The following is a 13,251-nucleotide window of genomic DNA, read 5'->3' on the forward strand; positions in this document are numbered from 1 at the left end:
ATTTGATACAATGGCAGTTTCTGTCCCTTTGCTTTCAGATAATGGAACGCTCTCTCTCTCTCTCTCTCTCTCTCTCTCTCTCTCTCTCTCTCTCTCTCTCTCTCTCCGTTCTTTATTTCCTTTCATTCCGCCTTTTGAAGAAAAAGGTCTTTTCATCTCTCTTTGGTGTAGAGCTCTCTCTCTCCTCTCTCTCTCTATCTTACTTCCGTTTTCCCTTTCCGATATATAGAATGAATTGGGCCAACTCTTGACCTGGGCACGAAATGTCTGCCTACCAAAGATACACTACTAAATAGATTGAGAAAGTGTTAGTCGTATTTTATGTCTTTTTTTTTTTTTTTTAAATGGTACCACTAGATCAGACTTTAGTGGGAAGAGAAATTATCGTTCCGTAAATGGGAAAACTTAGTTTTAAAAATTCCTTAAAAATGATCATAGGAAGTTCTTAATAGGAAAGTTACAAAATATGCCGTTTTAAAAATTCTTTAAAAATAACAGCAGGAAGTTATAAGTAGCCAAGTTACAAAGTACACAAAGTGAATAAGATAAGTGAATATAAACAACGATAAAACTCTACTTAAAAAGAAATGTAGGATAATAAGTACTTTCTAAGCTTTATAGGACAGACAGGCGGAAAGGGAGAAAAGGAACTGAGATAGTAATGGACTAAGGCAATTAAAAAAGTGAGAAATACGGACTACGGAGGGAAGAGGCAAACCAGGGTAGTGGGTAAGATCACCTAATATGATTCCATGTTTACCATCAGATCTTGTGTCAAGGGATGATTTATTTTCCTGCGTTCGGGGAGTGGACGGGATAGATAAATTTTGTCTTAAAAGACGTTTACAGAGCGAGGAAGCCCAATATGGTGTGGGGGGTAAAGGGTCAAGGCTGGGGGGAGGGGGTTAGTAGATAGGCTACGAGGATGAAATGTCACTTGGAAAAAAGGAGAGAAAAATTAGGGAAAACAACAGGAAATTGTATAAGAATCAAACAACGGAATGATGATAGGAAAGCGAATGTTGTTCTGTGAAACAGATAGATGTTGATGTCTGACAATTGTTTATTGTGGCTGTTTACTTCTTTTGTATCTGGGAAATGATGAAAGAGTTAGGGATAGAGCAAGTTACCTTTAGTATCAATTTTGGACGTTATATATTTTCTCTTTTTTCTTATGAAAATCACATCCTTTTAGTGAAAGCATTGCAGTATTTCTCTCTGTCTAAAAAAAAAAAAAAAGCATTGCTGTACAGCTAGCAGACAAGAGCCCAGTCTCCACCGCTGTGCAAATTTTTAGCCAAGTTACATACCAACCTGTCCTGTCACAAGCCATCTGATGAACAGTCCTGGACTTTCATAGTATAGCATTCTCTACCGCTTCGCGCGTACCTTCCTTGTGTTCCTAATGCCTGATTCAAATTCAGCTTCTCGTTGTATCCAGCATTATAATTTCCCTCTTCGTGTCGATACTGAAGGCGTGGTGTGCCTACACTGATTCTCGCGCATTTCAAGGTCCATATTCGCTTATAGTTTTTTTTTTATATTTCTGCTGTACTCCTCGCTTTTCCTCGCAAGTAACCTTGAACAGTTCTATTGTACACCTTTCCTCAGGCGGCTTACTCCTTACTGGAAATCCGTGCATCCATTGCACTTACAACGTGAAGCTCTCTCTTTAAGACTTTTGTATCCCCAGGAGAAAATAAATGCATCGTACTGCAAATTTATGGCGATTTGATACCTAATATTATTGTATCAGTAAGAGTTCCAGACTTTCATGGTCGAAATGGTGCATTATCTCCTCATTTTATAAAATTGATGTGAGAGGAATTTTGAGTTCTTGAGGGTTGAAAGCGTTAAGTTGAATAATTGCTTTTCGGATACCCTCGAGTATTCATAATTTGCTACCAGTGTTTTTCTCAAGTATACAAAGGAAGTTCTAATTGATTTCAACTGATTCCTTTTGTGTTCCCAGAGGGAGTCCAACTTTCGTTTTGGTAAAAGATATTTAAAATGACACACAAAAAGGAGAAATTGCAACAGAAGGTATTGTACATCCCAGCAATCCCTGCTTGAATAGGAAGTTCTTATCTTTAAGCTTAAAAATCGCAGATATTTAAATAGGAATTTTTTCTTTATGCTTAAAAATCGCAGATATTTGAATAGGAATTTTTTCGTTAAGCTTAAAATTCGCAGGTAATTCCAATAAGGCTTCGTGGTACCGTTATACCAAATGTAATCTAATTATCTTATATGGAGTCAGCAGTATAGATTTTAAGTTGAACTCCTACCGAAATGGAAATGGCTAATACATATGTCATAAGATAATAGTCTGCAAAATGAAAAACTTGACGTTTTGGTGGATGAAAGTAGCAAGAATCACCCTTGGGAATCAAAGACTTCTCCGGAATTCGTGCGTGACTCTGAGAGCCTAATTTTTCAGAAAAGCAGATACCTCTTGAATTCCTTTCGGGACCCAAGTTGCAGGAGATCGCATGGAAATCAGATTTATGATACTTTGGGGCTTCCACTTTCAGAGGCTAAATCGAAAGATTTCCAGACCGACAGTCATCACTATTAACTTCTTGATGCACGCTGGGTGGTCTTTTCGGCTCAGCTGAGATTTAAAGAACTTATTTTCGTTTTTGTGTTTGATGCAATATATGTATATATACACACACATACATATATACATTGTGTATATAATATAGATATATGTATAGATATATATATATTTTTATGTATATGTATATATATATATATATATATATTTTATATATATATATATATATATATATATATATATATATATATCTATATATATATATATATATATATATATATATATATATATATATATATATATATATATATTATTATGTATATATATGTGTATGTTTGTATGTGTATGTATGTATGTATGTATGTATGTATGTATGTATGTATGTACTCTATGTTGCCTCTAACAGTGAATGGATCCAGAGAGTAGCAAAACGGCAGTCGCTGTTACAGTCATACTTTAACTGGTAAATAGGGAATGACTCCTCTAAGTACATTCACAACACAACAACAACAACTGGTTCACACTTAGGTTCATCAGGTGCACGCCATACCTCACTACCAACATTGTGGATCCACCTCTTGCTTGCATGCATTCTGGAGCCTACTAGGTACGACGATCTTACATTTCCAGTGTCACTCATTCAGTGTATCTAGTATTTTATAAGCCCTCCTCTCTCTCTCTCTCTCTCTCTCTCTCTCTCTCTCTCTCTCTCTCTCTCTCTCTCTCTCTCTCTCCGATCTCCAAATAGCCTATATTATCTTTTTACCAATTTGCAGTCCCCCCTTCTCTCCACATGATTAAACCATCTGGAAGCTCTCTGATCCATACTGTCGCCTATGCTAACCTTTTCACTGCTTCTGCGTATCTTTACATTTGGTTCTAACATTCCCACTTCACTTTTGTAAAGAATAATTAGCTCAGTAATCCCCCATTACATTCCCACCTTGGCTTCCATAGCCATTTCGAGTCTTTCTCATCTCTTATAAGCACCCTTCAACTTTCATTGCTCCACTTATTCTGTTTCTCATTTCTGTCATCCTACTGTTATCGGTTATATTTACCTTCCATCCAAATTAACATTCTTTGTTCCATCTTCATACACACACATGCATATACACATATATACAGTGTATACATATACACATACATACATACTGTATATACATATACATACATAGTAGTGTGTGTGTGTGTGTGTGTGAAAAATGTCAGGCGGTGAAAATAAAAATTCTTTACCAGTGCAAAAATAGTGGTTCTACTGTCCTATCCAAAACAGAGAATATCTTTTCAACACTTCCCTTCATTACTAGGAATGAACAGTATGTTTGTAACTTAGAAGCCTAATCATAAATGTCACCAGTTATCGTGGAAGAGCACGTGGCTCTCTGCCTTTTCTTCATCGGCAAATATTTCTCTAGACGTCTACTGGCTTTTCAAACTATTCAGCTTCTCGGAGCAGAAGTGGTTATTGCCTTACTGATAACGTTCCGGAAGTCTTCCCCTTCATAATTGCATTTTCTCGTACACATATTTATCGATACCTGGAACATCTTGACCCTCAGTTGGAAAACACCCGTCATGGCGTTCTTCCAGCTTCCGTAGCGGTTTTATCCTTAAAACTGCCATTAAGCCATTGCTGCTATTTTACTATGAATATTATCTTTTATTGATATGGTAATGCCCCATTTTTATTGCTTAAGTTTGCGGTCCAGTTATATTTTTCTCCATCGATAGTAGTAGTATTTTATATTCTCAAACATTCATGATTACCAGCTCCGGAAACTTCAGTGACATTTGAATGTCAATAACAGTACTATAACATTTTACTCGTGATATATATTTTCATAACACGTTCTGCAAACTCCCAATTAAGTGATCACGAACAGTAACGTTTGATGTTCACCACCGCATTCAGAGTGAGGGTTCGATTAGAGGTTTTATCTACTCGGAACCGAAAGGACTCCGAAGGATAGTCTGGAAACTGATGGCGGCACAAGTCACTTTTAAGGTCGAACGAAATGGCCAACTTATGATAAGTTGATCAGTCTTTCCTTCCGAACGGGAAGAAGAATGTTGCTCTTAAAACATAAGGAATATTGCAGCTTGATATTAATGGTTATTTGCGATTAATATGTATATATATATATATATATATATATATATATATATATATATATATATATATATATATATATATATATATATATATATATATATATATATATATATATATGTGTGTGTGTGTGTGTGTGTGTGTGTGTGTGTGTGTGCGTTTTGTTTAATGTATCAGAATTCCAGCATCCTCAAACATTCTCTGAGTTCTTGTTCGCGCATTTAGTTGTCTGTAAAAGAAAACTATTGAGATGGTTTTTTGTTTGTCCGTCCGCACTTTTTCTGTCCGTCCTCAAATCTTAAAAACTACTGAGGCTAGGGGGTTACAAAATGGTATGTTGATCAGCCACCCTCCAATCATCAAACATACCAAATTGCAGCCCTCGAGCGCCAGTAGTTTTTATTTTATTTAAGGTTAAAGTTAGCCATGATCGTGCTCCTGGCAACGATATAGGATAGGCCACCACCTATTTTCGGTGGCCTTGATTATACGCTGTGGCGGCTGTACAGAAAAACTCGAATGCGCCGGAGAAACTTCGGCGAATTTTTTACTTGTTTTGATGTGTATTTCCTATGCTTAAACAAACACAATAGACACTTGTAGTAAAGGTTTTGCTTATTACCTTATCTTTTTCTTTCATTTAGGGTTTCCTTTCAAAACTTGTAGAGAAGTAGTTGGTTTCAGAGAATGTCCATCCTTCCTTTTGTATACCAGCATCCTCTGACATAGTGCTAGGTATGGATGATTAATTAGAATGCGAATAGCTTACATAATCCCTTATTTCATTTCTGATTACATTCCAGATTGATATGAGAAGCCTTAGTTAATCTGTTTTCGAAAATATAATTGGACTTTTACACATAAGGCTTTACGTCTGTCCGTTTCATTTTTCACAGAGGTCTGATCGAAGCAAACTGTTTAATTTACGTTTATAAATGTAAAAAGGGAAAAGTTTATTCCTTAGCAGGTGAAGATTGAGCCTTTAAAAAATCTGTAGCTCATTATTATTTATGAACAGACCGATAATACCCGGTACTATCCCAGTAGTAATAATGCTTACCGAGGAACAGTAAATCTTTCTGTGGATGTGCTCGTGTGTGTGTTTCTTTCCGAATTCAGATGTCTAATTCGTTCGATATCTTTCAAAGGGACAACAGAAATGAGTGAGAGAGAGAGAGCGATCCTAACCGGAAAGCGATGAAAGGAACTTTTTCGTCGGAAGGAGGAATGGAGGAAATGAACGTAGAAATAAAAGAAGAGAGAGAGAGAGAGAGAGAGAGAGAGAGAGGATAGGAAGCGTTCCATTATCTGAAAGCAAAGGGACAGAAACTGCCATTGTATCAAATTATCAAAGCGCACGAAAAAGGATTCTTCCAACGCCTCATAGAAGGACTTGATTCCACAGTGTTTTCTTTCTCTTTCTGACGCGCGCACACAGGACACACTGCGGTAAGGTTCAGTGTGTTTTTACACGCACTTTAGGAATGGGAAATGGGTAAAGAAATAAGATACATAGCGAAGGGTGTGAGATTTCAGACGCAGACACGCTCGTATAAATGACAGGAAAAGATGAAGAAAAAAAAAATTGAGATGATTCTTTTGTTATGAAGCTTTTGTTGGTGTAGGGAAAATAAATGACCAAATATGTCAGAAGGATTAAATTGACGATGTAAAGAGAAAATATTACTCAATAAAAGTATTCTGAAATTCTTTCTAGAAATGCATTCTAAACTACAAAAATTCAGGATTGTAATGTATAAAACTTTTTTTATGTAATTCATTGCAAAACATGGACCAGTTCTTTTTATACTAAAACTTATCACCAGAAATGATTTCTTTTCAGTCGCGATGGTAGACGGGGAATAATTACATTAATGTGTAAATTAACTAATTACCGAATCACTGGTATTATAAACGGGTGTTGAAGTTGTTATCATCAAAAATTAATCATATTCAATCGCTGTGGTAGACAGGGAATAATTAAATTTAATTTGTATATTTACTAATTGCCGCACTGTTGGTATTTTCATAAACGGGCCTTGAAGTAGTTTTATTTCGCCATGAAACGTAATACCACCGACAAATATGAATGTGATTACATGCGAGGGAAGTGTATTTTTTCCGTATTACATCGAGAATTATCGTCATTCCTTCTGAAAATTGTAAATTTTAGAGCCTTTGAATAGGTTAATAGAGAGCTGTTCATTTTCATGTTATTTTGTATTACATTCATGATTGAATATTGTTACGGTCTGTATTTTGAACCGTGTATGAGTGTTTTAATAGTCCTAATTTGGAAGTTGATAAACTAAAATGGTGCTCGTGTTAAACATATTAATGATATATATATATATTATATATACATATATAATATATATATATATATATATATATATATATATATATATATATATATATATATATATATATATATAATTAATTTATATGGATGTATATATATAGACTTATATATGTATATGTATTTGTGGGTGTAACATGAGCTTCTGGTTTATATATATATATATATATATATATATATATATATATATATATATATATATATATATATATATATATATATATATATATATACACACATATATATATATACACACATGCACATACATGCATACATCTGTAACATAACGTAACCATATCACCCTAAAAGTTTCTACGAAATAAAACACCTTCTGTTAGTATTTCCTGGAAGTGAGGTGATGTTACATATGGGAGCAACTGAAGGTTATTTATGTGTAAATTAATAGAATGGTGATCACAGAATTGATATTAATGGTTATTTTGGTGAACAGCAATAGAAAATTGTTATTGATATTGATTTTAATAGCTCAGACTTTTCTTGTCATGTGTCCCAAGTCGTAGCTTTCATCCAAATGATCGACTTTATGACAGTATCAGAGTTGGTTTTCCTGTACTAGGTCAGTCACCTCGATGTGCTTCCAAGGGGATGATTAATAAAGGTTATGTAGACCTACAGTAAACCTGAATCTATCTAGGAAGAGCCCATTAAACACATTGTTTGTCCCCTCCCCTTTTATTTATATATTTATTTATTAATTTGTTAATTTATCTGTTTTTTTCTAATAACTGATCTCTCTCTGTATCCATTACCTTCTGTTACTTATTTCGAATGAACACCATACTCTTTGGAAGCTCGAATTTCAGGTCAATGGCCCATGTGGTCTTGCTCCATATGAATAGGATTCATCTTCTGAATAATAATAATGATAATAATAGTAATAATAATAGATATTTTTTCAATAACGACTATATAGCTAATATGTTCATGTTGTCTCTTCTTAAATTCTACTTCTTGAAGACTTGTAACGTTTAGTCTTGGCGTTCACAGGGAAATTATCCACTTAAGGTCCTGATTGCCCTTGATCAGCGAGTTCATGTATGAAAACAATGTATGTATTTTTGTGAGAGAAGTCTAATATGCTAACATGTTACATAATTTATTGAAAACCGGCTTAAATTTTGATTGGGAGAAGTGCCTGGAATTTCATTGACTGTGAAAGGCTTCAAGGAAACGCCTTGAACTCATGATCCTAATTTTGCAGAGAACAAGATACCCCGTGAATTTCTTTCAAGAAAAAGTGTCTGAACTTCTCATGAAAACCAAATATATATATATATATGTGATAATGTAAGGGTTCCACTTCTAGACGCTGTCGAAACGAAAGCATTCCATAACAGTGATAATTTTAATTAAAAATTGATAATGATTCATGTACTTTTTGACTCAATGGTGTTGTCCTGGAATTATCGGTATACAGATTTACTTATTTTCACAATGCGTGAGCTATATATAATCATATTTGCCCTTGCTAGAATATTGAATAACACCAAATGATTCCATTTTATTTTTTATGTTCGGTCTTGCTGATAATTTATTTATTTATTTACGTATTTATTTATTTTGGTTCTGCATTATCATTGCTAATCAATAGATGTTTATAAAGCTGCAGTTGATTGTTTTTTATTTAATACTTTGCTTATTTCAGAAACACTTCTTTTAGTTAACTTGTTGCTTATTGTTCTCTTTCTTCTTTGATTCAGGATTTTGTAGAAACTTTGAAAGGAAAACTGCTTCTAAAGACACCCATCGTCTGTACACCAGCAGCCACCGCTAAGACAGAAAGGTAGGTTTGGCTGTCGATATTAAATATCTTATTAGTTGGTTGAAGTATGATTCTCTTTAGGGTAATTATTTTTCATGATTTATTTTCTGTTCGTGATTAGATTCCATATTGGCATGAACAGTTTTTGTAACTTTTTTCATGACTGATTTCTCCCCAAAAAGTAGCCCAAGCATGAACTTCACCGCTTGGCTTATTTCCCTCATGCGATTCGCTCAGATCTCATCCAGACAATCCGCAAACTTTGCCTTTTCGAATCTTTTGGAGAGACGTGTAATTATTTCTAGTTTAGGATTCAAGTTCAAGTACTCAAGGAAGACTTTTCCTCATAATAAATCGATGCGATATGCATATATTAAAGGTCAGGACGTCAAAACGGTCTTTGTCTAGTTTCAGACCTTCATAGTACAAGTATTCCTCGTGATAGTGCTTCGAAAATTTTTGCATTTTCCTTGTAATATCCATGATGTATCAGTAGTCCTTGGAGAATTGTCTGAAATTGCTGCTTATACAGTGGGAAAAACTGTATCATCAAGTGCTTTTGTTTTGCTAGCAAAGATTTTTTTTCTGATTTTCCGTTTTAGGAGAATTAGCTTTGGAAATTTTTACCTCAGCATTAATCTTCAAAAGGACAGTTAGCTTGTGCATTTGTGCATTTGTCTTTTTGTTGTTGGGGAAATTTAATGTGTTCAATATCTTTCAAAGGATCACTGGAAATGTGTGTGTATATGCGTGTGTGTGTATGTGTGTGTGTGTGAGGGAGAGAGAGAAAGAGAGAGACAGAGAGATTCATATCGTAAAGATGAACTTTCTAGTCTCGCGTGCGAGTGAAAAAAAAGTAAAGAATGGAGAGAGAGAGAGAGAGAGAGAGAGAGAGAGAGAGAGAGAGAGAGAGAAGATACGATGTATTCCTTTATCCGAAAGTAAAGGGACAGAAACTGCCATTGTATCGAATTATCAAAGTGCAGGAAAAAGGCTTCTTGCAACGACTCAGAAAGATTTGCTTCCACAGTATTTTCTCGTTTTCTTTATGATGCGAATATAGGGCACTGGTCCGGTTTTTGCAGACACACTTTTATGCCGGCAATCGATAAATCTACAGTGAACTTTCCCAAAATGTGCTTCATTTTGTACAGAGACACTCGTGTGGAAGAGAGGAAAAATCGAAAGCATTACCTCCTTATGTTTCATGAAGTTTTTCTTGAGGTTGCAAATAACTGTAGAAAAGTCAAAGAATTTTTTATTGTCACATTTTCGTTAGCTTTTTCTAAGGGAATAAATCACAGGGAGACGCAAATTGACCTTATTATCCACATGGAGAAGATATGCTGTTATTTGTCCAACTCAATATTTTCTCTTTTGGCATAAAATTTTCATGACTTTTGATTTCGTATTAGCATTTTGTTTTGTTTTTTTTCTGTTTGTTACAGATCCTTGTTTTGCATGTCATTTCAGTGACTGATGACCTTTGATTAAAGAGGAAAGTTATCCTTGTATAAGTTTACATCATGGTTTTATGTACAGTTAGAAGGCTTTCTTTGTGTTGATCCAAGGGTGATGTCTCAATCTCATGGCCTCCTTTTTAGTTTTCTGAAAAGAAGATTATTGTGACGGTTTTGTCTGTCCGTCCGCACTTTATTCTGTCCGCCTTCAGGTCTTAAAACTACTGAGGCGAGAGGGCTGCAAATTGGTATGTTGATCATCCACCTTCCAATCATCAAACATGCCAAATTGCAGCCCTCTAGCCTCAGAATTTTTTTTTTTACTTAAGGTTAAAGTTAGCCATAATCGTGCTTTTGGCAACGATATAGGCCAGGCCACCACCGGGCCGTGGTTAAAGTTTCATGGGCCGCGGCTCATACAGCATTATATCGAGACCACCGAAAGATAGGTCTATTTTCAGTTTATTCCAGATTGTTTCGTAAGGGTTTTTTATTTTTTGTTTCTTTTGAAGATTCCAGCGAGATGGGGGCACCAAATCTATCAAAAATACCATACTTTTATCTCTTTTTTGATGAAATATTACTCTGTGATTATGCACTGAACAGTGAGCAGTCTGAATGGGTTCAAATAGCATTTTGGTGATTGGATAATGTTGTCGTGTAGAGGAATGCACCATTGGGCTTATTTGAATTTCATGCATGAAGAGTCGACATCAGATAAAAAATAGTTGTAGAGAGTTCCTTGTGTAGAAAGCTTCCATTTTCACGCACCTTGTAGCAGAAGGAATAGTGGAATAAAACTTGAAGCTTATTTTCAGTGCGTTCGATGTTATTTCTGACTTTTTCTAGTGATTTAGATAATTTTCGATTAAAATTAATGTATACGTTTTGTCTGCGTTTCTTTTTTTTCCAAAAAGAGTGTCCGATTTAGTACAATTTCGTTTTCAAACCGACCACATTTGTTTGATTTGATGAATAACACCCACAATCCAGTCCCAGAGATTAGAGAGCAGTGAACAGCTCTTACAATTAGAAGTCGTTACAAGATTTTCCAGTTTACGGCCAAGAGCGAATATCAAGTACTGGAAACAGATAATTCACAGAAAATTTAGGCCCCTACAACATTTTTGGTCAGTCCAGTTGTTGAAATTTTAGAGTTGTAGTTTATTACATATCAAATATCTTTGCTGAGAACAAATCTTTGAGCCAACTCTGTGAGATTTACGAATATTAACTCATTGTGTTGGAAGAACTGTATAATAATGATAATGATAACCGTTTCCGTTTCTCCTGTTTTGGATGATTCTGTCACTCCATTGACGTGTTAGTAAAGGACCCGTTCACTATCCTTGCTCCATAAATTTTAATTTTTAGCTAAATATCCTAATTATTTTGTCTCACTGAAATTATCCAACAGTCCTCTTGGTGGGTTATAGGAAATGAAAATATTGTTCACTTTGGAATCTCCATAATTTTTTGTGGACTGTAACTTATTAAACTGAAATTATCCCCCTATTCCTTTTACATGGAGAAACGCTACACTCAATCCCAGTTTATGTATTGTCACTAAGGCAGTTTATTTATACGCTCTGATATTTCATTCACTGTAGTTTTACACGTTCGTTTAAACGGGAGTAGAATATTGGTGTTGGAAAAAAGCGTTTGAAAATCTGAATCCGTTTAAATTTCCGATTTTGTTTCCTTGTATATTGTACTGATGGTGATAGATTATATAACAAAACCACGGTTGTGTAAATGCGTGCTAGAAATTTTTGTAAAAGAAACAAGAAATATTGGCAGTTCTCCTTCACATACCAGTCCTTTTTCATCTCTGGGAAATCTCGGCGCTAAACGTACCCGACAACCGTTATTCGCTGCTTACTTCTTATTGAACGGCCATTACCGATATCCGGAATAACGGGGTTCACCAGATACCTTAAGAAAGTGGTCTGTTTACTTCAATCCGATGAAGCAAATTTGGAAAGTTCTTCAAATCTTCGTTTGTAGATTAGTTGATGTGCGCCTCCTTGCAATGGTAAAACGACAGAAGTTTTGCTTTCCGATAAGATACCCCTGATCTTTCCCGCGTCTTAACCTGAATATAGGGAAATATTGTTTTAGAGAGCGAAAAGGGGTCAGACTTCAATTACAGTATCTTTTATTTATTTTATCTTTTTTTTTTTGGGGGGGGGTGGCGTGAGTAGGAACAGTTACTTGAGAGAAACATTTTATTAAACTATAATACGGTAATTTGACGCCAAACCTTCTGAGAGAAGTGGGGTGGGTGTTGGGTGGTGTCGTTAACTTAATTTCGAGTACCCGTGTGGATTAAAAAAAAAAATTATAATATTTTCCATGAACATTCCGTCATTGGCAGAATATTTTGGGGGAGCAGTATGCACGTTGTATGGAAATCCGGTTCAACTGGATCCATAGCAAAATGATGGTGCTCATTTTTAGCAGTTTCGGTTTTATCCAGTGTCAAGGGCGTCATGGATGTAACTAGTTAGATATAAAAGAGCGAGCCAATTATATTTTGTAACGGGATAGAAATTAATGTTTATTTTCGCTTCTATTGCTATTGATTTTATGATAAAATCTCTTGAGCCCAAAATAAAATGAGGGATTTGTTGAAAGCCACAAATGTAGACATTTTACCCAGTTATTCAGCAGTTAATTCTGGCTATATTCTCATTGAGATAAGTGACTTCTCCACTTATACTTGAGCTGTTCACTGTTGACGATACTGAAGGGTTTTACTGTGACCTTTCGATCAGAAGCTGCACTGATGCATGCTTTCACTGTACTTCGTTCCTATGTACTTCACCTCATAGCCAGATACAAAACCATAGTTTCATTCCAGTTTGTGTGTGGAAATATTTTAGTGGTGGATTATTATTTTTAGCAATAAGAATGCTAAAGGAAAATATAGCTTAAATTATCAATGGGGTAAAGTTTAATTCCGGGTATTTATTG

At 35.1% G+C, this 13,251-nt stretch overlaps 1 protein-coding gene across 1 annotated transcript in view; it reads left to right on the forward strand.

The window, feature by feature from the left end:
* LOC136832599 (serine/threonine-protein phosphatase 6 regulatory ankyrin repeat subunit B-like) overlaps positions 1-13,251 on the forward strand; it is a 713,268-nt gene that overhangs the window by 50,482 nt on the left and 649,535 nt on the right. Inside the window, exon 3 of the mRNA XM_067093780.1 lies at positions 8,754-8,836. The gene's annotated coding sequence lies outside the window, so the exon portion shown is untranslated. The remainder of the gene's footprint in view (positions 1-8,753; positions 8,837-13,251) is intronic.

The sequence above is a fragment of the Macrobrachium rosenbergii genome, chromosome 50 (genome assembly GCF_040412425.1).
Source record: "Macrobrachium rosenbergii isolate ZJJX-2024 chromosome 50, ASM4041242v1, whole genome shotgun sequence".
Taxonomy (NCBI): Eukaryota; Metazoa; Arthropoda; class Malacostraca; order Decapoda; family Palaemonidae; genus Macrobrachium; species Macrobrachium rosenbergii.